A 22,842-nucleotide genomic window follows, 5' to 3' on the forward strand; every position below is an offset into this window, starting at 1 on the left:
GCAACCAATGTACTTCTGCTAAATAATATGACAATATTGTCCAGCAAATTTTATCATTTGTATGCTGATTACACTCTACAGTCGCAATAAAAATGACCATATTTCCCTGATCACATTGGCTTTGAATTAACCTTTTCAGTAGCCTAATGATCTCTTAAAGTTCAAACTTAGTCATTCAAAGTTAAAGATGTATAAAAGATAAAGTGTATACTAAAGAGTTAATATATACTTTACATTCATATTTTTATTTTTAAATACAGAAAAAGTAATTAAAAATAAGATCTGCTTATAAAATCTTATTTTTTAATTACTTTTTTTTTTTTTTTTTTTACCAGAAGGTGGATCAGTAAGTATCGTTATCTACACAGAATAAGTAGGTACTGAGCTGGAATCCTGGCTGACGGCCTACCTATGTGGAGTTTGCGTGTTTTTCTTGGGTCCATCATGTGGGGTTCATCCGGGTATTCTGGCTTCAGCTCACCGTCGAAGCTATGCAGGTTAGGTCTAAATTTTCCATGAGGTAAAAATGTGTGAGAAAATGGTGTGTGGGCCCTGTGATGGATTGGTAGCGGTCCTAGGCTTGGGCATTCTTAGCAATTAAAAATATGTAGAATACCCGCACACTAGCAAATGCTGTCTTATGGTTTTGTTTTGTTTTTACTGCCAGTTGGCTAGAGCAGCAACTTGCTAAGCAAAGCACTCACGGCCTGCGCTCCTCATTCGGCGAGCCAGTGCGCCCACTAACTATTCAATCCATACTCCTGACGTGTGTTTTAGAAGTTTAAAAAAAAAAAAAAAACATTTTCTTTGATATTTTGCAGTATGTATCTTCTCTTAAGTTGCAGCACGTTTCCGTTGTGACGTTTGATTTAGATTTTTGTGTGTCTTGAAAGTTTTCGTTTCTTGATTTGAAGCGCGTTTCCCTTGAGGTTTGCGCTTTCGCTTTTGAAGCATGATTGTCCTTGCGAGCACAAACAACGGCCAAGAGCCTAGATTGAATGTGTGCCTAGATCGAAATGAGAAAGTTAATTCTGCATCCACTTGAAGATGTCAAATCCATCTGGTGCCAAATTTAGGAAGAAAAAAGAGCAAGAGGAGTAGCGTGCAACAGACAATTGTATTCCGTTATCATTATTTTATAGGAAATAGTTATCGATGTGATTTTCAGGTTCAGGTAGCCTAAGCTGTAACTAGCTGTTCACTAGCTATCTTGGTGTATGCCGGACGGGCACAGCGCTGCTTAACAGCCTAAACACTGACAGTAGAAGGTTAGCATTGTTTTAGGTTAATTTAGTTATATTGCATGGTCAGGATTGTGCCATGTTCCTGCCTTTTCACCCAATGTATGCTGGGATAGGCTCCAGCCCCCTTGTGACCCTGACCAGGAGTAAGCAGTTTTGAATATGGGTGTCTGGATGGATTATTGGAATGCATTTTGCATTACATAAATGTAAGTAATTCAGATTTTGCCATTGAACTTCAGTTATAGACCATCTTAAAAAACAATATTTTTCCCTTGTGAAATGTTTGTTGTGCTTCAGGACCATGAGGGGAAACTATAATCACAGATCATCCCTTAATATGGTAAAGCTGTACCCTGATTCTGTGTCGTTTTTTTTTTTTTTTGAAGATGACTGTACTACTGATCAGAGAGCAGAATCCACATCTGTAATGTATTTTGTGATACCCAGCCTATTATTAAAAACATGTGAGTAGGGACTGGGTTTGCTTAATATTCCTGGATTTTTCACAAGACCTTTTTATTAAACGCACACCAAAAAATGGTCTATTAAGCTCTTATAATTGCCAGCAAAAAGTCCTCAAAAGGTTTAGAGGAAGTGCTGCATCAATGCAATGTAATTCTGCGGCTTTTGACTCCGAGGCAATATTTAGCCTGTTGCATGGCTGTAAATGTTTCTTCTGAAGAAATATTTGGTGTTCATAAGAAATAATCAATTGCACCTGCTTGCACTGACAGGCCGTATAAGAAAGGATTAAGCAAGCCCAGCCCTGCGGTTCTCATGATATGTATGCACGCCTGGGGTGGCATTGTGACTTTCCGCCTCGTGCCTTTCCCACCGCCAGAAGTTTATGTATTAGGCTATATGTAGGCTATATCATGAGAACCGCACGGCTCGGAGTTTGTTTTGCTTATACCACGGCACTTACCGTAAATGAATATTAAATTGCGAGTGCGTAAAAAATAAAATTGTTATCAAGTAGAAATAATCACATTTTTGTTTGTGTATATCCCGGAGAATTTGAATGTAATGCTCAGCTGACAACGAAAAAAAATGAATAGCACCAATGCCAAAAAAAAAAAAAAAACGTTAAAATGACGTTGATCTCGGAATAAGTTAAACTATGGGCCTAATGATTAGCAGTTAATAACCGTTATTCAATGCTATCTCATTATAGTCAACATAAAGTCAGAAGTTAATAATAAATATTAATGTAAAAATATTCATATTAAAGTCATTTGCTTGAGATAGCTAGCTGGCTGACATTGTTAGTGATGCATAGTTCCAGAGTAAACACAAGCTATAGTTAAATTTAAGGTTCAGATGCTTGTTGAGCAGCAGTGTTCATGATTCCTGGTGGCACAGTTTGAAATGGAATGCGGAATACAGGCTGGATAAATTATAAATAAAATAATTTCATATGCATAGTTATAAGTACGAAAGAGAACCATACAATGTATGGAACCCTTATCATTCAAAGGGGCGACATAGCTCAGGAGGTAAGACCGATTGTCTGGCAGTCGGAGGGTTGCCGGTTCAAACCCCGCCCTGGGCATGTCGAAGTGTCCTTGAGCAAGACACCTAACCCCTAACTGCTCTGGCAAATAAGAGGCATCAATTGTAAAGCGCTTTGGATAAAAGCGCTATATAAATGCAGTCCATTTACCATTTACCATTCTTACCCTGGGATCAGATGAAGCACGTTTCTCTCTGTGTAAATCGCAGTGCGGGGCTGAGGAAGTTCGTGTGTCTGCATTTTGCATATACTGTCTGGCATCGCGAAGTAGCGGTGCACAGCCCGTGTGTTTTTCGAGGACAGCTGCCAACGGGATAGCATGACTCTTTACCCAGAGTGTCCAAAAGCCACATTCGGTGTCAACAGCTCCTTGAAGAGGCCTGGATATGCCTGGGGGCCACATTATACGATAAGCACATAATGTGCTCCCCGGTTTGGGAGATGTACTGTGTGCGCGGTTTATGTGAAGGGGTTGCGTCCTCTGTTTATTTGTCTTCTGCTCATAGGGTGCAATTCCCGGGGTTTGTTTTGGAAAATGGGATGGGGACAGAGAAAAACTTTTCCCTCATCAGCTGGAGGAATTGATTCCAGTAGACTGTGGATCACCTGGTTGGTGAATTTTTGTGGAGGAATCCTCCTCCGGTAAAACTAGTGGATAAAAACCACACACACTTTTTCAAATTAATACGTGCATCCTGTAATGTGTGTGCGTGTGCGTGTGGGTGGGTGTGTGCGCATGTGTGAACTGCAGCAATAGCCCTTGAGTCCTGACATTTTCTGAAAACACTGGCTGTCTTTGCAGTGGGAATGCTATGATGTGATGTTTTAAAAGCCTTGATGGCTACTAAAACCTGACAAAGTTGGGCAAAGACATAATTTTACTCCCCCTTTTCCATAAATCACAGTATTTCAAGGATTAGAGATTAAATGGGATGAATTCTGCAGAATTAAAATAAAAAACTCCATGAACAGATAATTAACCGTGGTTATGTAATAGCATGGAAGGGGACAATGGGTTCATAATTATTTAACTTTTCAGTGCAGCCTCTAAAAAGCTCTGGTCTCCCCAGGGTTCTTTGTATTTTTGGCTTAAAGGATTGAATTCTCTTTACCTATCCATGTAATTTATACCCCTGAGTCCAGTGTTGGCATAATTGCTCTTCACTAGACTCCTGTACAATGCGCTTTTTGTGCGGTGGAGACCAAACCCGTAAACTCACTGTGCTAAGCGATGTCCCACAAGAACATTAAATAGTTTCAGCATAGACTAACTTTGATTTACTGCAAAAACCTCAATGATTCATTGGCCTGCTCAGAGTAGCTTTCCAGGCATTGTGTTAAATAATTTACAGTGAAATATCCATGCGCAAGCACATAATTTGGACTCTGTCAAACAAATGTGTTTTGGTGTTCCTGTGTGTGTGTGTGCGTATGTGTGCGTGCGTGTGCGCGTGTATGTGTGCGTCTGCGTGTGCATGTGCGTGCGCATCTGTCAGTGCATTAGATAGCTTCTATCATGATGACAACAACATATTTTTCTAATTTCCGCTGTTGCATGGTAACAGATCATATCAAGAAGCTGTCTGTACACATTTCCAGGAGCAATGACTCTTTTCTTGGGTGATGCCTCAGAGAAGGCTTTTCTTAAAACATTTGTTCAATTCCTCTAAGCCAGTATAATTAAAGAATACCAGTGCTTTTTGATCTTTCTTCCTTTAGTGTGTTGTAAATAAAGTATTTTAACATGCCAATGATAGTTAATGGGGCTTATCCAACTTGAGCACTCCTGCTAAATCTTTTTCACCTGGCCCATCCACTTTCATATGTTCTTGGTTACCCTTGTTCTCACCTTGGCTGGGAAGGGGCAATTTCTCATAAGCAACCAGAACATATGTCTCTTCTGTAAATCCCCCAGAATGCATTACACTGCTTTGAGTGCTGGGAGGTGGTGAAGACAAATTGACCTGATTTGGCCGATGCGGTCTGTCACATTGTCAGTGTTGTGTTAATTTCCTCTCATGAAGCATTCAGACCTGACCCCCAAGACCTAGTGAGATCTCTAGCTGAGAGGATGAACAGAGCTTTGCTGGTTTTCAGCTGAGCTGTCAATCTCATTTTCATTTCTAAGTTATATTCATGCCTCTTCAGTTGGTACCTTATGTAGGCTAAGCCTTGTGGTTCACTTGAAGCTCGGTATGAAATGGTGAATGTCACTGCTGTGCCGCACTGCACAAATATCTATCATCAATGGAAGTACAGACCTGTACTGACAGAGATACTAAAGGGTAAAGTGCTCCTGATATTGTGTATTGATATGTTAATTTAATAAATAGTGAGGGTCAAAATGTGTACTCACACAGGCCTATATAGAGGCTCTTTGAATCAAAAGCTCATCAATACTGAAGATGATGCCCTGCTGGGTTGTTGCTGTTGTACCCATGAACTATGCACTTAACCTGCATTTTGTTTCATTAAATTATCCGCTCTATAAATGGATTGAATGTAAAGAATGTGAGGTGTGTAAGCCCCTCTGGATAATACCATCTTCCTATGAATTGCCTTTGTAATGAAATGAAATACAATCCATGTATTGCACCTGCAAAGGCCCATCTTCCTTCTCCCAGAGGAGTTTAACACCACAGCTGTATTCTCAACTTAACTGGATACTGTCGGCAGACTTAGAAGGGCATTCTGGATGCCAGGAGCTTTGGATGATGCACCCAGGTCATTATTCTAATGCTATGGCTGTTGAGTGGCTCATTCAGTTAAGGCACCACAGTGTGGTGCATGGATGAGCCCCACAGCCACAGTGCAGACTATGGCCAATAGCTTTAAAGATTGGCATGCAATTGCCAATTTAATCTCACAGGGTACAGCCAGGTTTAGTCTGTTAGGGGTCTGCACTTCATTGCTCTCTGGTGACCCCTGCTGGGCAATCAGATGCCTATGGACTGCATGCCAAAGTCACATATGAAATACTGTATCTTCCTCATATGTCACAAGTATAGTGGATGGTTCTTCAAAGTGGACATTTCTTTACCTGCGCATAGACAATCAAAGAAGAATATTCTTATATTGTTGCTTACAGATTCTCTTTTTCAAACCTATCTTTAAAAGATTTGGTCTTTACGAAGCATATGCAAAGTCAGTTTTCCTCTAATCATCAGCACAGCTGTAGTAAAGATGCTCATTAATCTGCTTTAGAAAATGTCAACATGCATATAAACCGTAGTGTTGGTCAGTGTGTTCCAGGGCTTGGTGTTATGTGATCTGACCACACGGAGTTACTGCTTGGAGAGTTAATGAAGGGATGTGTTATTACAGTCCAGCTCCCTCCTGCTTGCGGCTAACCAGCGCTGTTTTAATACCTTCTGACTCGATTTTCTGCCTGGGTGAGAACGCTGACAAACACCTCGGTCCTCATAAACAGACACTTGTCTGCCTTGTGGTAGGAGATTCAATAAACGGCTGAACTTTCTGAATGAATTCATTTCAAGGGATCGGCACCACCATGTCGTAAATACGGCTTTCCTGCAGTGAAGGGCTCACAAACTCTATAAAACGCAGCTCAGTACAAACCTTGGCAGAAGCAGGCGGTGGTGTACGGAACATCCACTCCCGCTCGTTCCTGTCAGAGCTTCCTCTGCGTCTGCGTGTGCCTTCCTGCAAGCTGAGAGCAAATGGGCCGTATTAATCGCGTGCACGAAGCCAGCCATTTCCCCTGCTCCTTTCCCCTGACCAGCCAAGTGACGTCCATTTTATAGCGTCAACGGGCAATATCTGGCAGGAGGTAGAGAACAGATCCGAACATTTGGAGGTTACCGAGTAATTGCGGCAGACATTACGATGTGTACATTTGCATAGACAAGAAGTTGAAACAGGCCCTCAGTTGCTGGTTGTATTCTTTCACCTGGAACTGCTTAGCGGATAGCACTGTAAAATGGGTGAACCTCATTCCACATTTGCCTTCTGTGCTCTCAAAAAGCCAAAACAGAATCTGCCACTGCTGCAAGACTGACATTTTATCCAAATAACAAGTAAAACCTGCTTCCCGCAGCAAGTCACCTGTAGCTTATTGTCAGAAATCAAGAAAACTAGCATAAACTAGTATTAACTCTTCAGGGGGGCCTTCCTATAACTGATTTACATCAGATGGGGTTTCAGCTTAAAAAAATAGCTATTGTTGGAGAGATTTAATGTGTTTATACTGGTTTCTGAAAACCACTAATAATACATTGCCTAATTTATATATGTCAGATCAAGATGAAAGATATATTGGCCTATAAAGATGTAGCCTACTGGCCATACTGAATTTGAGTGCTGGCACTAACGTATATATGGTTGCACTATTAGTAGTGTCTGGCAGAATTTAGAAAGGTAAGAGCAAATGAAGTGAGTGATAGGAGTTGTTAAAACACAGGTGCTGGGAAGAAGAACATTTGGGCACGCTTGGATGCATGACGAGTGAAGGGAACTGAGCTCTCTCTCTCTCTCTCTCTCTCTCTCTCTCTCCCTCTCTCCCTCTCTCTCTCCCTCTCCCTCTCTCTCTCTCTCTCTCCCTCTCTCCCTCTCTCCCTCTCTCTCTCTCTCTCTCTCTCTCCCTCTCTCCCTCCCTCCCTCCCTCTCTCTCTCTCTCTCTCTCCACCTTTCAGCAGACAGTAGAAATGGAATGTCTGACCTCAAAAACCTGACAGCTGCACTGGCTGAAGTAAATGTTTCATTCGTTCTTCGATTTTCTAGATCCTACCTGAAGTTGAATCCACGTGATGTTTCCCAGTGCCTACAACAGAAGACTTTCTTTTATGCATTGTGTGTCAACACATTGAGTAGAGTTAGTGGGCTGAAATGTTTACTGTTGTCAGTTTTAAATCACAATGAGCTCTTTTTTTCTACCATTACCATGCAATTTCTTATAAAAGGGAAATGTGTGGGTAGAAAACAGTTTTCCTGGTAGCTAGAAACACGTGAATGGGTATTATGCGTGTACACATTCACGTGTTTGTCTCATGCGAGTTGACTTGGAAGCAGATCATTTATGCGCAGTTGTGTGCTGCAGAAGTTTCTTGGGACACTGTCTGGGTTACAGCTGTTCAATCAACTGCTGCTTTGCCATCAGGTTGGAGCTGAGTAGGGGCACAATATATCAACATATGTGAACACAAGTATAGTGATCAGAACTTCAGGCTGGTTGATGATGCATATGTGACACCGTGTAAATACAACCCTGGCCATGGACGACTGACATACTGATTTATCATTCATTTTCTCTTTATAAGAACATGCAATTCAAGCATGATGTTTGGTTGAGAGTGAAGAATGATTATTATTATTCATATTATTAGTTCTACTGTGTATGGATTGCAGTGTGTGGCAGGTGTACATTTAACATAGCTAGCCTAGCACCCTTAATTATTAAAAGCTTACTAGTGCAGTTATTTCATGTGAAATCCAAACAGTGTTTCCCCAGAATCCTTCTGATCAGTCGTTAGTAAGGTACTGCCTGTCGCTGTGTTGATATTTGGATGCTTAAACTTTCATTTGGATGCTTTTCAACTTTCATTACACAACAGTGCTGCTCAAAGTGATGTGCCAATGGCATCAGATGGGAACTCGTTAAAACATGCATAGCCTTCTGTGGTTTACTGCGAGGGTCAGGTGCATTTTGTGCAGTGGCATTCCTTATTCCTGCAATGGCAGTGCACCACTGTTTTATTTTTTTAAAGGAGAGCAAGCAGTCTGACATCCTTATGAATTTCTTCACTTTGTTCAGATGGGAGGAAAGCAGAAAGGGGTACAGGAAATGCCGTGGCAACGAATCTAACCCTCGCACACACAAGGTATTTATACATGGAATGTATGTTGGTCACCTGACGGATTGCCCCATGGCCTCCAATGTCACTTTGTTTAACGTATAGGGAATTGCTCTTTAAGATTATTCTGAAAGATGATGCATATCTTTTTCTCTTTTTCATGTACATATTTGAAAGGTTGGCAGGAATAAACCCTGGACAGGTCACCAATCCACAGCAGGGCACACACACCATTCACTCACACATTCATACCTATGGGCAATTTAGAGTCTCTAATTGACCTACTGCATGTCTTTGGACTGTAGGAGGAAACCAGATACCTGGAAGAAATCCCTGTGGACAAAACAGTTCTTTAAAATAAATGTCTACTGTACATTGAGGAAGGATAAGCTAGCTGTGTGTCCGACTCTATTTGGATCTACATCTGTGTATGCCTGAGAAAAGTATTATCCACGAACTCCATGTTTTCCAAAATTCTTCAGCAAAGAATGCCAGCAAGGGTCACAGTTGGACTGCATCTGTTTATTGTTCCGTTATACCAACAAGTCTTAACGTGACAGTGCAGCATAATCATTTTAACTAAAATTGAGCTGTGTAAAATGGATTGCATGAAAAAATAAGCTACGTGCTAAGCTGTGTAAGTTATGTCACTATGTATTGGGTGATTGTTATGTGACAGGTAGCAGTGAGAGTCTCCCTATTTATTTATTTATTTATTTATTTATTACTGAGGCAAGTGAAAACTACCCCTGACCTTTACAGGGTGGCTTTGAGAAAGCTTAATGACTTTGATTAGGGGCTTTTCCCCCCTCATTCCAACCTGTAGTCAAGCAGAAATTCTCACTGGAAAAGGATTATATGACTTCCTTTGATGGGCAGTGTTTCTGTTTTTACAACTCAGGTCATTGAGGGTTTACAAGTAAAACTGGATCTCATTAATTCTGACCCAGACAAGGGATTTCACAGTCCAGGACTAAATGCTGTCAAAACCGGTTCCTTATGCTTTAAATCACCAAAGTGAGGCTGCCTTTGGCAGTTCTTCAGACGTCCAGACTATTTTATTTGATATCAATATTTATTGGAAGGTTTTTCTAAATGTTAAAGTCAATTTTTGTCAATATAAAATCAGTCTGCAAAGAACCATGCTGTAGAATCATCGATAAAGACATTAAGTTGTTTTTATAAAAATTCAAAATGATACCACATTTACCATAGGGAAAAGTGCATTTGTTTCACAGTGAATAACAATTTAGCTTTAAACAGATGCTCTTTTGCAGACACAGCTGACTTGAAATATTTTTTTATGGAAATACTTTTTTAATCATTATAGCATATATTAGAAAGAATTCATTGCTGCTTTGAGGCATATTGCGACAATTTCTTTTGACAGTTGCACTGTGTGGACAAAAATGCAAGGAAAAACTGCATGTAGGAAAAAGCCTTAGATGGAGTATTCAACACAATACAGCAGAACATTCATTTTTTTGACACCCCCCCCCCCTTTTTTTTTTACACCTTATATGGAATGTCAAATTATTTACCGACATTCAAAACTGGACCCTCTGCTATTGATCAAGAAAGAGAATGATGCTATACACAGATGAACCACTCAGCAGCCTAGCAGTATGCAATACAATGCGAAGGCACCTTGACTAACCTCGAACTTGGATTTTGACATGGATTTTTAGCACCGATGTATGAGTAAGGGGTGTGCAGCAGAAGCTATAGCCTTCAGAAGTAAAGGTTAATAATGATAAATAATGTCTAGATAACATGATCTGGCATGGCAGTCTGCTGCCATGTTGTCAGTTGGCGGCTTTTCCCAGCAGCCCTCTGAAACCTATGGTCACGGTATGTTTGGGTATCGATTGACGATTACACGGATAAAAGATCACATCAGGGTTTGCGTTTCAAGCAGAGCAGAACTTTCCTGTCAGGGCAGGCTTTCATTCTGATAAGACCCCTTAGGAGTTTACACTTCTATCCAGAGCGACTTGCTCGAGTTTTGAATTTTTACATTGTATCCAGCTAGATATACACTGAAGCAATTTAGGTTTAAGTTTAAGGGAATTGAACCTGCAACCTTTAGGTTACAAGCTGAGTTCCTTCACACTGCTGACCTTACAGTCACACGACTGAGCTTTTCCTTACATAAGAATTGAATCAAAACCCATGAGTGCAGTAGGTCAAAGGTATGGTAAACCTTTCTTAATGTAGTTTTTGTCAACACTGGTCAGAAAATTGTTTGTTACAGGCAGAGATCTGTGGCAAAAGGCAGCAAACATTCACTATAAAAGTTCAAATTAAAAAAAAAAAAAAGTTTTGAATGTTTTTTTGTTTTTTTAGCAAATAGAAGTGGGTTGTGGTGTGACTGTTTTCCCATTTTTTGAATATTGTCTGGCCTGCCCTGCTGCCAACCAATAAAGCCAGTGTGTGGAAAAGAGCAGCTCCTCCATTGTTCAGATGAAAATGTCACACTCTATTTGAAGTTTCAAGGTTGTGTTCCAGAGGGACTGTGCTGAGTTCTTAGTTAAAAATGTCTTTGTTTTGCATGTTGAGAGCTTTTATTTGTGCTGCTTTCTGAGTCTGTTCTCTTTCCTGTTTGGAGGTTGATCGTTGGTCTGGTTTTATTTAGTAATCTGCGCTGTTCCTCCATGACCTGCTGAATCCCCATCTCCTTGTAGAATATGTTGATTGCAAGCATATGCAGACTCGCAAAGTTATTCAGAAATGTTTCATGGCAAAGTGATAGGAACGCATTATTCCGGAGAAAGGTTGAAAACAGGTTTATTGGTCGCTCTAAGCTATGCACATTGCTCACCGACCTGGAAAATGGCTTCATTTCATTTTTCTGGGGTAGAGATGCAGGAGAGAGATTCATTTAATTTAGATAAATGAATAAATATATTACAGCGATTCATTGATGTTCATTCTATTAAATCTCCCCCTTCTTTCTTGTGGAGCATATACCATTTCTGACAGAAACCAGGAGGACCACTGGGAAAAACTATTAAATTGCCTAGCAACACTTAATTTGAACCAACTAGAGCCCATCTTAGGTCTCAGATCCTGGTCCGAGGTCATTCTGATCAGATCTTGCACACCAGTTTGTGATTTTACGTACAAAAGAGTGTTGTTGTTGTCGGCTATTGTATTACTCTCTATCCTCCTGGAGGTTAACTCGAAACACCTTAAATGCGTGAATAATCTAAACTGGCACATTGTATACTTTGGCAAGCATAAGCTCTTCACATCACTGAAATGTACTCAGTATTTGCACGGTCCAAATTTGTGTCTTGCGTGTTCTGCCTCCACGGCCAAATGCGACCCATCAGCAGAGCGGGGTGGGGCGCGGGTAGGGGTGCGGTGGGGGGAGGGGAGGTTAGAGCTGCTGACTTGATTAACATAATCGTCCAGGAATCTCAGACATGGTTGCTTACATCTGGCTGCTGTCCTTTGCTGTTCAAACCGGTACAATAAATGGTGCTTTGACAGCTCATATGGGCTCGCACAGTCTGCTTATGAAAGGACAAATCCAATGGCCCAGCATTAAACAATAAACAAGTCTTTATCAGCGGTTAGTGGTCCGTCCCAGTCTAAATATTTCTGTCAGTCTACCTGATGTTGACATTGGCGACTCTTCTGTTTACATACTGGTGTGATAAAGCATTACTAACTGATATCATCAAGATAATGACAATACTGTTGACAGTGCGAAGGCAAACATTTCACTGTGTGGCAAGGACGCCGAGGCATTAAGTTCATAAATGCAATAGCTGCATTTTAAATGGGGAAAAGTTGAGAAATTAAAATCTGGATGTTAATGACAGATGAATTGGTCTTTACTACAGATTTGTCCCAAATCATTGTCACTATTTTTGTTGTGTTCCTGGAAGTAGCCTCCTTACTTTGAACAAATTCAAGGCTTTCAAGCACAAAACAAAGGAGATTTTTTAGATGCTATTTCAGTGAAGAAAAAGAATCGGTTCAGGCTGCCTTGCTGTGCTATTACTGCTTGCTTGACTGAAATGTATCTTGAAGGACAGCCAGATTACACATTCAGCTATTATTTTAACGACCTCTCAGGTTATAGGTGCTTCACTAGCCTTTGCTGTACTAATCTTTATACATGTATACTTTGGTGGCTGTATGTTTTGGTTTAATATCTCTATTCGCAAATACCGCAGAATCACTTTAAACAACGTACTTCACACCGAAAGGTCCCCATGGCAACACCAAACCATATCCTGCTCAGATTAATATCAGATCCATATGTGTTCGGTGGACGGCCTGCGTGTGATTTCAGCAAATTTGAATCCCGTGGAACAGAAGGAATGTTTTAATCCATGGGTAAAGTCATGCGCTTATGTATTCTGTGGTGGCGTGATTGTTAAATCAGGCCTGCTTGGATTGATTATTAGTTCCATCTGTTGGCTTCACTGTAGATCTTTTCTGGCTCTGGTGAACATGATAACTCACTTTTCCACCTTTAGCATTAGCTCAGAACATGCATGCTGTGGGAAGCCTTCACTCTCTGAGGACATGAACTGTAAAAGTGTTGTTTTAGTTTGTGTAGCTCTATGGATGTTGTTTATTTCAGTAGTACAAACTACTGTATGTGGTATGTTCTATAGTTTATGTAGTTTACTGATTTTTCATTGAATTATGCGACAAATAGAAACTGGTGAGCTAGAAAGGGACAGGCTTGATCTGAATGCTAAATGCGAGTAAAGTTGACTAAATTAGTCAATGCAAGTAAGCTTTACTTGCATTTGGTGTGTGTGTGTGAGTGTGTGTGCACGCACAAAACTTTATGCCATAAGCTATAAAACCACTATCCTTGTTTGGATTAAAGAAAATGAATGTTTAAAAATGCATTGGAAAATGAATAGTAAAAACTTGCTGCGCTGGTTATTTTAAAGGTTATCCTTATGTGTTTTGAAGTTCTAATAATTAGAGAAAAGCTACACTAAGTCATTCTCTGGTTATCGTCACATAACACATGCATTAGAGAGCAGGCAAGCCTCAAGGACAGTATATATTTGTTTTGCGGTACAAGGAACTGCTTGATTGTTTCACAGGATTTGGAGATTCCAGAAACCTTTGTTTTTTAAGATTACTGACAACATGCTGGCTCAGTGACTGCAATGCAAGCTTCACAAGAGCCTGGTTTTGGAGTTCCTGAAGTATAGTCAGTTTGGCAAATCATGGACATGAACTGTAATAGTTTTGGCTCTTGCAAGGCATTTTTGCTCTTTCATTTCATTCCTCTGGGCTTAGAGGATAGCTTTTCCATTCAAGCAGATGCATCCATTCTATTCAAGCCTCTAAACTAACATGGAGAGCATTCCCAGACCTGTAACAAGGTGATGGGTCAAATCTGGAAGTGATGTGAAAGTAATGGTGTAATGACAGAGTGACAAGCTGCTCTGAACAAAAAAACTCATCTGTTCAAGACTTCATGATCTTCACTGATTGTAAGCAGTGCTGAATCAGCTAGCACTGAAAATTATGCTAATGTGTGTGACTGTTTAAGGGAAAGTGCCTCTGAGTGTCACTTGGTTCTCATGCAACCTTGTTTAATCAAGCTTGAGATGTCCGTAAAGCCCATGAGTGGCTTGGGTCTCTGACACTGTTACACGGTTACACATCTGTAAAATTAGGTATTAATATTACATTTGAGATGTGAAATGTGAAAATGTGGTTTAATTATATAGAGCTCCTGTGTCATTCAATACTTTTCGCCATGGGGGTATTACATCCTTATATAATGTCCACAAACAGGAAAGATTATATATGCTTAGTCATTATGAAACAAACTTTAGCCTATGGTCTTTGTCCCTTCAGTCTGGGCTTACATGGACCTCCCAGGTTACAAATAGTATAAACATGTTGCCCATATGTTTTTCCTGAACTGGCCTTCACTGATCTTCTCCCACAGTTTCATAATTTCCATTTCCCTCGGAGGTTCAACTTCCTAGTCTCAATTTACTATATCTGATTTTTGGCTAATGCTGGCTCAGAATTGTTCTTACAGAGACATGGAAAAAAAACTTGGAGCTTGTCCACTGCTATATGCTCTTCATATGTTCAGCATATGTACTGCATAATTTTACATTAGTACCAGAAAATAAGATGTGTTACTAACTGAAATGTTTACAAATGCTTTGTTGTCTGACATGCCTTGTAGCCAACTCTATGACCAGCTCTAATCAAGAAGAGATATTGGAATGGTCTTAACCAGATTTTGACTACAAGGTTGCCAGAACATGTCAATTAATCTCCATCTCTCAATTTCACTCTCCAGATGGTTTTTACAATATAGGTAAGGGACACGCCCCACCAAGCCGCAACTTGGCAGATGGCATACCTGCCATCCCAATATTGATTCAGCAAGAGTTGAGAGATAATTTGTACCTCTCAGCTGTTTTACCTTTGGCTGTTGGCAGGTTGGCTGTTGTTGGTGTGTTGATGTACATTATGCTTGGAATATCCACAACATATCGGAGCTATTTTTTGCAGTTATCCACTCAATGAAAAAGTAGGAAATAGCCAGATAGAATGAATTAATGACGTGCTTACTGTTATGTCACAATAGCTCCCATCTCTCTCAGACACTAAATAAAACTTTCAACGCGTTCATTAAACTTTCTTTATGTCTCCCTTGTCACCCCAGACCACGGTTACATGCTGTTAACTGGCTGCAATGGGTGCAAGTAAATGTAGGTGGTCTTGAATTGACATCCTTGATGAATAGGAACAATGCCAAACTTTCAGACCCGCATTTCCGCACATGTAAACAAAATGCAGACTTGAACTTAAAACTACGGAAGGAAATAGCGTATGGCATGTAACAATGCCAAAGGATTTTCAAGTTAAAACTGTTTATGTACAAGTCTGCTATGAAAAGTTTGCATATAAACACACTCAGAAATGTGTTTCCAATACAGTTACCCACATTCCTAAGGTTAGTTTTCTTATGAAGGGAAAGAAAAAAATGGTTAAATCACTGTATGAAGGGGCCTGCTACACCCCTGCTGGTAGATGCAGAACCACATGTTTGATGGGAATGTTTAATTCATTATTCATTGCACAGTTAAGATGCTTGCTCTTCTATTAGCGATGATTCAGGTGTGAGGAGATAGCTGCGTCCAAATTAGCCACCAGATAACATTGTTTCTCTTTGCACTAATATTTAATGTCTGTTATGCATGTCCTTTAAGATCTGGGTATTGATTTTGATCTTGTCTCGTCACATTTTTGAGTATACGAGATTAACAGCAGTAAAGTGTCACCTGTTTCAGTTTCATTTCTGTTGATTGTTCTGTCGAGAAGCCAGTTGAATGCCTGTTGCATTCATCAGCCTAAAGTTTTTGGAACACGAGTTAAAGGAACCTCACCTCTTTGGTAAATATATGCATGAATTATATGCCCAATTCTTTCCGCTGTTGTCTGTTTCAATGCAGTGAAGTGACACCAAAAATTGCATCATGTCTAAACCTGAATGTCATACTATGGCAGTAATTTTTTGTAGTTTTTTTTTTTTTTTTTTTTGTAGGTCCTAAAAGTTTGTGCTTAGATGGCTGTCCAGTTGCTTTTTTCCCCTTCAGATGCTGCACCAATAAACAACTTCTTGTGTTGCGTGTTGAAATCTTTACGTGCTTTATGATCCATTTGAGAAAAAGTACGAATGGACATACTGGCCTTCCGGGTTCACTTGGAACAGTAAATTTTCTCCAGAAAGCCAACCCTCCTGTGTGACCGCAGCAAAAGCTTAGTGATTGCTCAAACTCAAGCAGCGGCGTCACACACCGATGGTTAAACGGCACTTCCCTCCCTGTCCTCCAGCCGAAAAGCTCAAACAGCTGCTGATTTATGGCGTACGCGGTGTTATTTCCTACATTATTTATTGCTCCTGAATAAAAAGCAAAAAAGGAGGGAGAAGAGAAAGTTTTGCGTCATGTTTTCGCCAAGGCCTGCCAGGTGTAGACGCCCACCGGTCGGCATGATTTGCCGTAACTTGAATGCTGTTCTTCCCCCCTGAGTCCTGCAATGAGCTTATTGCAGCACTGGGAGAGCAGAGGATAGATCTGATTTGGTTGCATAGTCGAATTTGAGAGTAAGGAGAAGAGGGAATGCTCACTTTGCAGCCTAAAACCGTTGCGATATCAGCAACAGAAACCACACTTTTTAGCTGATTTCAGCTCTGTGTATGTATAAATATTCTATATGAATGTATACCTTTTTAAATTTTTGAATTCAAGGTCACAGAGCATGAATGAATTAAAAAGTAAAAACATAATGCAATGCACAAGAGGCAATTTAAATAAATAAAAAATGAGAACCAAGAAGTGTTGAGACAAAGTAAATGTTCTCCTGCCATGAACTATAATTAATAACTCAAAAAAATATAATCCAATCTGTTCAATTTATATATCCAAACATGCAATCTTTTTTGCAATAAAAAGTTTAACATATTTTTTGCTGGTTGAATGAGATCAATTTTTCATTCACAATACTGTGGCCAATAGACTTGCAAATAAGACAGGAGGCAATATAGTAAAAGATGTGTCATGTGGACCAGTTCTCATGAAGACAAACTGCAGGATAAAGTGTTTTATATATGAGCTGAAATAGGAAATTTAAGAGAATGTGCAGCATGTAGAGCAGTAATTCTCAGCAGTGGAGTGGTTTTAGTTGGGGCCAAGTCAATTTCCCACTTGATCTTGTTATAAACAGGAGGAACAATACAAGTTCTCTGGAATGAGAAAAAATCTGAGAAAAATAATCAAATCTGGCCAAATCCATCTCTGAATGTCCGGACATTTAGGACAATGGCATGAGGACAGATGATAGTACATTTCTACAAAAATATAGTTTAATCTATAAGCTTCTATAATTTCTGTGAAATATGAAATGAAGTCCCTTGAATATGCATGCATATTTATTTTGTCAGCTCTCCAGAAGCTTTTGCCAAAACTTGAGACAATGTTGAAGTATATACTAGCAATGTACACCACCCTTGGCCTTGATATTTTTAAGTTTACCTTTATGTGTATTAAGTACCTATTTTTAACCTTACTTTTCAACAAGTAGGAGGATGCAGTTGGAGGAGAGAGTGATTGACTGCCTAAATGTTTACATTTCCTCAATCGTCAAAAATTCCCTTTGAACTTCATATATTATCTTGATATTTACACCCAAAAAGACAGTTTTATAGATTTTGTTCTCCTCCGAAATGAATGTTCACTTGCAACAGCCTACACTTTTTTTCCAGTGCAGCCTTTGGGAAAAAAGGCAAACTTATTAGGTGGTCTCTAAAAAAAGATTCCAGAAATACTGGGTTGTAATCATGACCATGCTTGCCAAATTTCCACACAGACAATGAGGTACTGTAATAAACTCATGGAGGAGTGTAGTTTGATTTCTGATTTTGGGTCTTGGGAGGTCAACTTTATTTTCAACATGCCTTTTTGTAAATAATTCTTCAGGATATTTATTACTCACTGATACTGACATAGAAACTACTACTCAAATCTGTGAATGCATCTGTACCGCACTAAAACACTGAATGTAAATGTTTTCCAAAATAGTGTATAGTACTGTGAATGCTTTGGTCACAGTGGAACTGAATGAATGTTAGAATTTATCATAATTCAGTCTTTGACACTGTCCAATTCCCATTGACACATTCGCCTCACCAATTAAGCCACTTAGTAGTCATCAATGTTTTCCTGTTGCTTCTTGTAGTCTGGACCTTTGTGAATATTCATTTGGCCATTTTAGTCATTCATAATCTTCTTTCATCTTGTTCATGACTCATTCCGCTGTCTGTTTTCCTATGTATCCTGAAACCCTAATTAGAGGTGGCACTGCTGAAATAAAGCCAAAGCTACATATGTACATAAAAGGACTCAATGCTATTCAATTTATCTTTTTTCCGGCACTAATTTTTAAAACTACGTTTCCCATCTTTACCACAACCTGGAACTTGCCTGCGAGCCAGTTCAGCACTTTTCCACACTTCAAGGTACACAGTTCTACACAAGCTAGTGCTGATCGTATGACAGGTGTGCAGTATCTTTCTGACTGAAAGCATGTGGAACCATTACCAACTTTAACCCAGCCTACTATACCCATTTGTGTCTTTCTCCCAATTAGAGCCAAATAATGACATAACCGAAGTCAAATGTCTCAGCTATGCAATGGCCCACTGCCCTGGGAAGATGCTTGTGTGTGAGTATGTTCTGATAGGTGGCACATATTGCTTGCCTGCACACAGATGTTGTTTTTCAGTTCAGTAATGTTATACGATTGTGCTGAAGCTCTTGGAATCTTGTGTGCTCCTTAATAGTTCTCCCTAAATAAAACAAGTCCTCGTAAAGCCTGCCTGATCATTTCTGACATGATTATTTAATCAATATGCTTTCTTCATTCTAATAGAGTAATTTGGTCTCTGTAGTTGAACACAATGGGCTTGCAGTCTCAACCTTTCTGTCTATTTGGACAAGACTGATCATTTTACTTCTCATTTTGCCATTCTGTCATCCTATCAACATCTTTAAACAAATAATAATACAAAATTACTGCTGGCAAAAAAAGTTCTTAAATTAAAGACACATTTGGGCAATACAAGAGTATTTTCAGAGTGACTGCTGTGCGTTGAAGTGTATTTCATAGCACAAGTGAATTTCCTTGTAACTTTGGCCCAAGGGGCAATGCCATTCACTGTAACTGCTGGCAAGGTCCTGTTGGGTTTTAAACCCCTGCAAATGGAACATATCTATAATCATAATTTACAGCCAAACATTCTTTTTTCACTTCCAAAATCCAAAAAGGATATTGAGAGGAGGGGGCTTTCGCTAAATAAGTCATAAACATTGCATATGATAATGGAGTGTTTATTGCACTCGGAAATAAAAATAATTACTGTTACAGTTTAAGATATGATTTTTTGAAAAACACAAGCATCAACTAAATGGACTGTAAATTAAGCTGTGGTACCCTCTAAATAATATTTGTTGTTTTGGTCAAAGCAAACTTTTCCTTTACCCAGATTTAGTTGAAGACAATAGATCCAGCCCATGCCTTTGTTTCTTTAGTCGCTCAGTATTTTTTTTATTTCTTTAAACTGGACATAAAGAAGAAAGGACAGTAAGAATATTATTTGAATGGTTAATGGAAACCAGACTCATTCTGCTTTGGGTTGTTTATCTAACATTTAACTTATATTCTATTGTATTTGTATTGTACTGATTCACTGACTGCTCTATTTTTCCACTGCATGATGTTTTTTTTCTGTATATGAAATTCGGTGTTTTGGGACAAATTAAATTTAGCTTTTGAATTTAATTGAATAATATATGTGTGGAAGAGAAACTGGAACTGAATGTTTTGAATTTAGGAAAACTGAAAACCAACTCCTGCACAACCATTTCATCCCCCACAATACTTTCATCCCTCACAAGCATTCTGATCAACGTATGTGAAAGTATTTTTTTTTTTGCTCCTCCTAAGGGCTGCATTTCAAATGAGATTGAAATTACCACTCTGTGATTTTTCTGTTGACATCTTAGCTGGTTGAGGTTTGTTCTGAAATTTATGAAGTGAACAATAATTTATACTTATGCTCTTACCTAAAAGTATATAACAAAAGAGGCAGCATATAATATCTTATGAAGGGGAGTTCCCAGTCTTTACCATTTATGTCACGCACATTTCTTACTTTTCTTCAGGGAGCCATTCTAGGTATGTACACACACAATGATATGAGAGTGCAATTGGAGTTCAGAGCTGTTTACCATTCATAAGATTTTATACGTACACTGCTTCATAATTGCAGCATAGCCCTGGTCCCTACACCAATCACCTGACTAATGATGTTAAATATTTACATCATGATCATAACATGGCATTTTAAAATGTTCAATGTGTTTAATGCATTTTAAACCCTATGTCAGTCTGCTAGTGCACCTCTGTTAAGCCAGGCATTGTTTGTGTGTCTGGCTATATTGCAGTGTCTTGCTGCATGATACCTTTCAGATTCACCAGAACCTTTGCAAAAAGCACTTTTCTGCTGTTTATTGCTTTTGGTTTGTTTGTTTGATTTTTGGTGTCATTCAATTTTTCAGGTCATACAAGTTCAACCTTGTTTATACCTTCCACATTATTACATATACCCCTATTAACATGGCAGTTATGCATACTATTAAATTACCCAGGCTTTGTAGTAGTGGTTTTGTACAGATCTGTTGTGTTGGTGGTTTGTACTATGAATTTGGGCACAGCAATATGTTCAATACCCCATGTCAATTGTTACCATATGTGCTGAAGAATTGAAATGATGGAAAATCATAAGACTGAATGACTTTATGGGATGTTTCTTGGAACAAATCCCTGAAATTCATAGCTGTGCATATAGCCGACCAGATTATACAGTGTTGTAAACACAGACACATTGACTTTGTACGCTTTTAATTAATGAGCCATTGTTGCATTGCCTATAAGCTACTGTACATCTCTGCATGAAGAAACATAACAGGATCAAAGCAGGTGAGAGTGTGGAGCAGTGGTTGGGGAGAGCTGGTGTTTATTCAGTGGGATACTGCTGCTGTCCCCTTGAGCAAAAGGCTTGAATTTCTTCTGTGAATGTCACGTTGTCTGAATGGATTGCGCATAAGATGTAAGATATGAGCAGTAGATCTGTTGCATGAAGGCGTCTTCTTACCAAATGGAAAAAGTAGCAAAACTTTCCTTTTGTCACAGTGGTCAGTAACTTGTGATGTAGTCAAATTTTCTAACCAATCTCGCAAACTTTGTACTGGAAAAAAAAGTGTGTGTTTGGACTTGGGAGTGTTATTATCATATTACTATCAAACTGACTGGCACAGGTCAGATTTGATCCAAGACCATGATGCTCATGCTGCAAGTGGACCTTTTACTGAGTGAGATACCCACCAGCCCTGAGTATTGCTGTTCTAAAGCAAGTAGAAAATGTTTGCTCCCATGCTCACAAGTATTTATTTAAATTTTGTGTTCCATTGTGTGTGTGTGTGTGTGTTTATGTGTATATGCATGCATACGTATGCCCGCATCAAAGGGATGCAGTTATGCCATTTGGACGCTATGGTTGAGGATATGTCAATGGAACATGGCTCAGCAATCTGTAATGGAGCTTGTTTTCCTTTCTTAAAACACTTTTTCTTGCCATTGACCTAAGGGAACTTGGCAGAGTGTTTCAGTGGACTGAAGACTAATCCAATACTGGTAATAGTGTCATGACTCGCTGATCATATTTCACAGAACTGAATGGGAAATTGAGCTCTCATTTGATGATGCCTGTAGGAGGCACACAGAGCCAGACAGTTTTCTGCTGCTCGGGCAGTATCAGGTAATGGGTTAGCTGCATAATGGTGAGAGTGATTAGAGCAAGAGCCCGTTGCTGAAAAGGCATCGGTGAGCTATTGCTCTGCTGTTTGTTCACTGAGGTCGGTATAGATTTCCTGTTTGTTTATATGGATCACAAATCCTTTTCGGCTGTATGTCAAGAGAACTGGAAAAGGAGTCTGCCCTCGTTTTTTACGAATCATCCTTTACATGTCCCATCCAGTAAAGACTGGTTATTAATGCAGGTCTAATGGTCATTCAAAAAAAAAAAAAAAAATCCCGCTTGTCTATCCAAACCCCCTCTCCCTCCCCCCCCCTAACCAAATCCTGAGACAGTCCTCCTTTGTGCAGTGGAAATATCATCTATCTAAATGCCCATGGCTTTTGGCAAGACAAGTAAAACATACAGGCAGTGAGGGTGTGTTGAAGAACTGAAAGAAGAGACTTGATATGTGATATTGGGACATTTTCAGAGTTTGTACTGCGAGGTTTTGTCAGTGGGGAGGTGGTGGAGGGTATGGGTAGCTTCTTGGAGAAAGGTGTCATTCATTAGGATACTTTACTTTAGGACGTTTAGGCCAAGCCCTGCATGCGCCAGTTTCCTGTGAAGTGTGGATTGTCTCCCTCTGCTGGTAGAACTGCCTCTCTACATGTAACGCAGCTTCCATGCGTTCTCACATACGGTTACACAAATGCGTAAATGTAATCAATTAACAGTTGATACCTGCCAGCCGTTCTTTGTTGAAATGCAGTGATCTGTTCTCTTAAAATTGATACAGTCTGGAGGCTATTTCTTGTGTATGGCCAAAAAGATGAGCAAGAATGAAAAATAATTGATGATGAGGGCAAGAGTTTTTTTCAAAATGACAAGAGGACAAGGACAAGGAAA

At 39.5% G+C, this 22,842-nt stretch overlaps 1 long non-coding RNA gene across 1 annotated transcript; it reads left to right on the forward strand.

The window, feature by feature from the left end:
• The first annotated feature begins 1,324 nt into the window (after positions 1 to 1,324).
• LOC118206981 lies at positions 1,325 to 8,785 on the forward strand. The gene is made up of 3 exons (XR_004761291.1): positions 1,325 to 1,450; positions 8,528 to 8,594; positions 8,745 to 8,785. It is a non-coding gene; the product is annotated as an uncharacterized LOC118206981 (long non-coding RNA).
• Positions 8,786 to 22,842: the final 14,057 nt, after the last annotated feature.

This window comes from Anguilla anguilla, chromosome 10 (assembly GCF_013347855.1).
Source record: "Anguilla anguilla isolate fAngAng1 chromosome 10, fAngAng1.pri, whole genome shotgun sequence".
Lineage (NCBI taxonomy): Eukaryota > Metazoa > Chordata > Actinopteri > Anguilliformes > Anguillidae > Anguilla > Anguilla anguilla.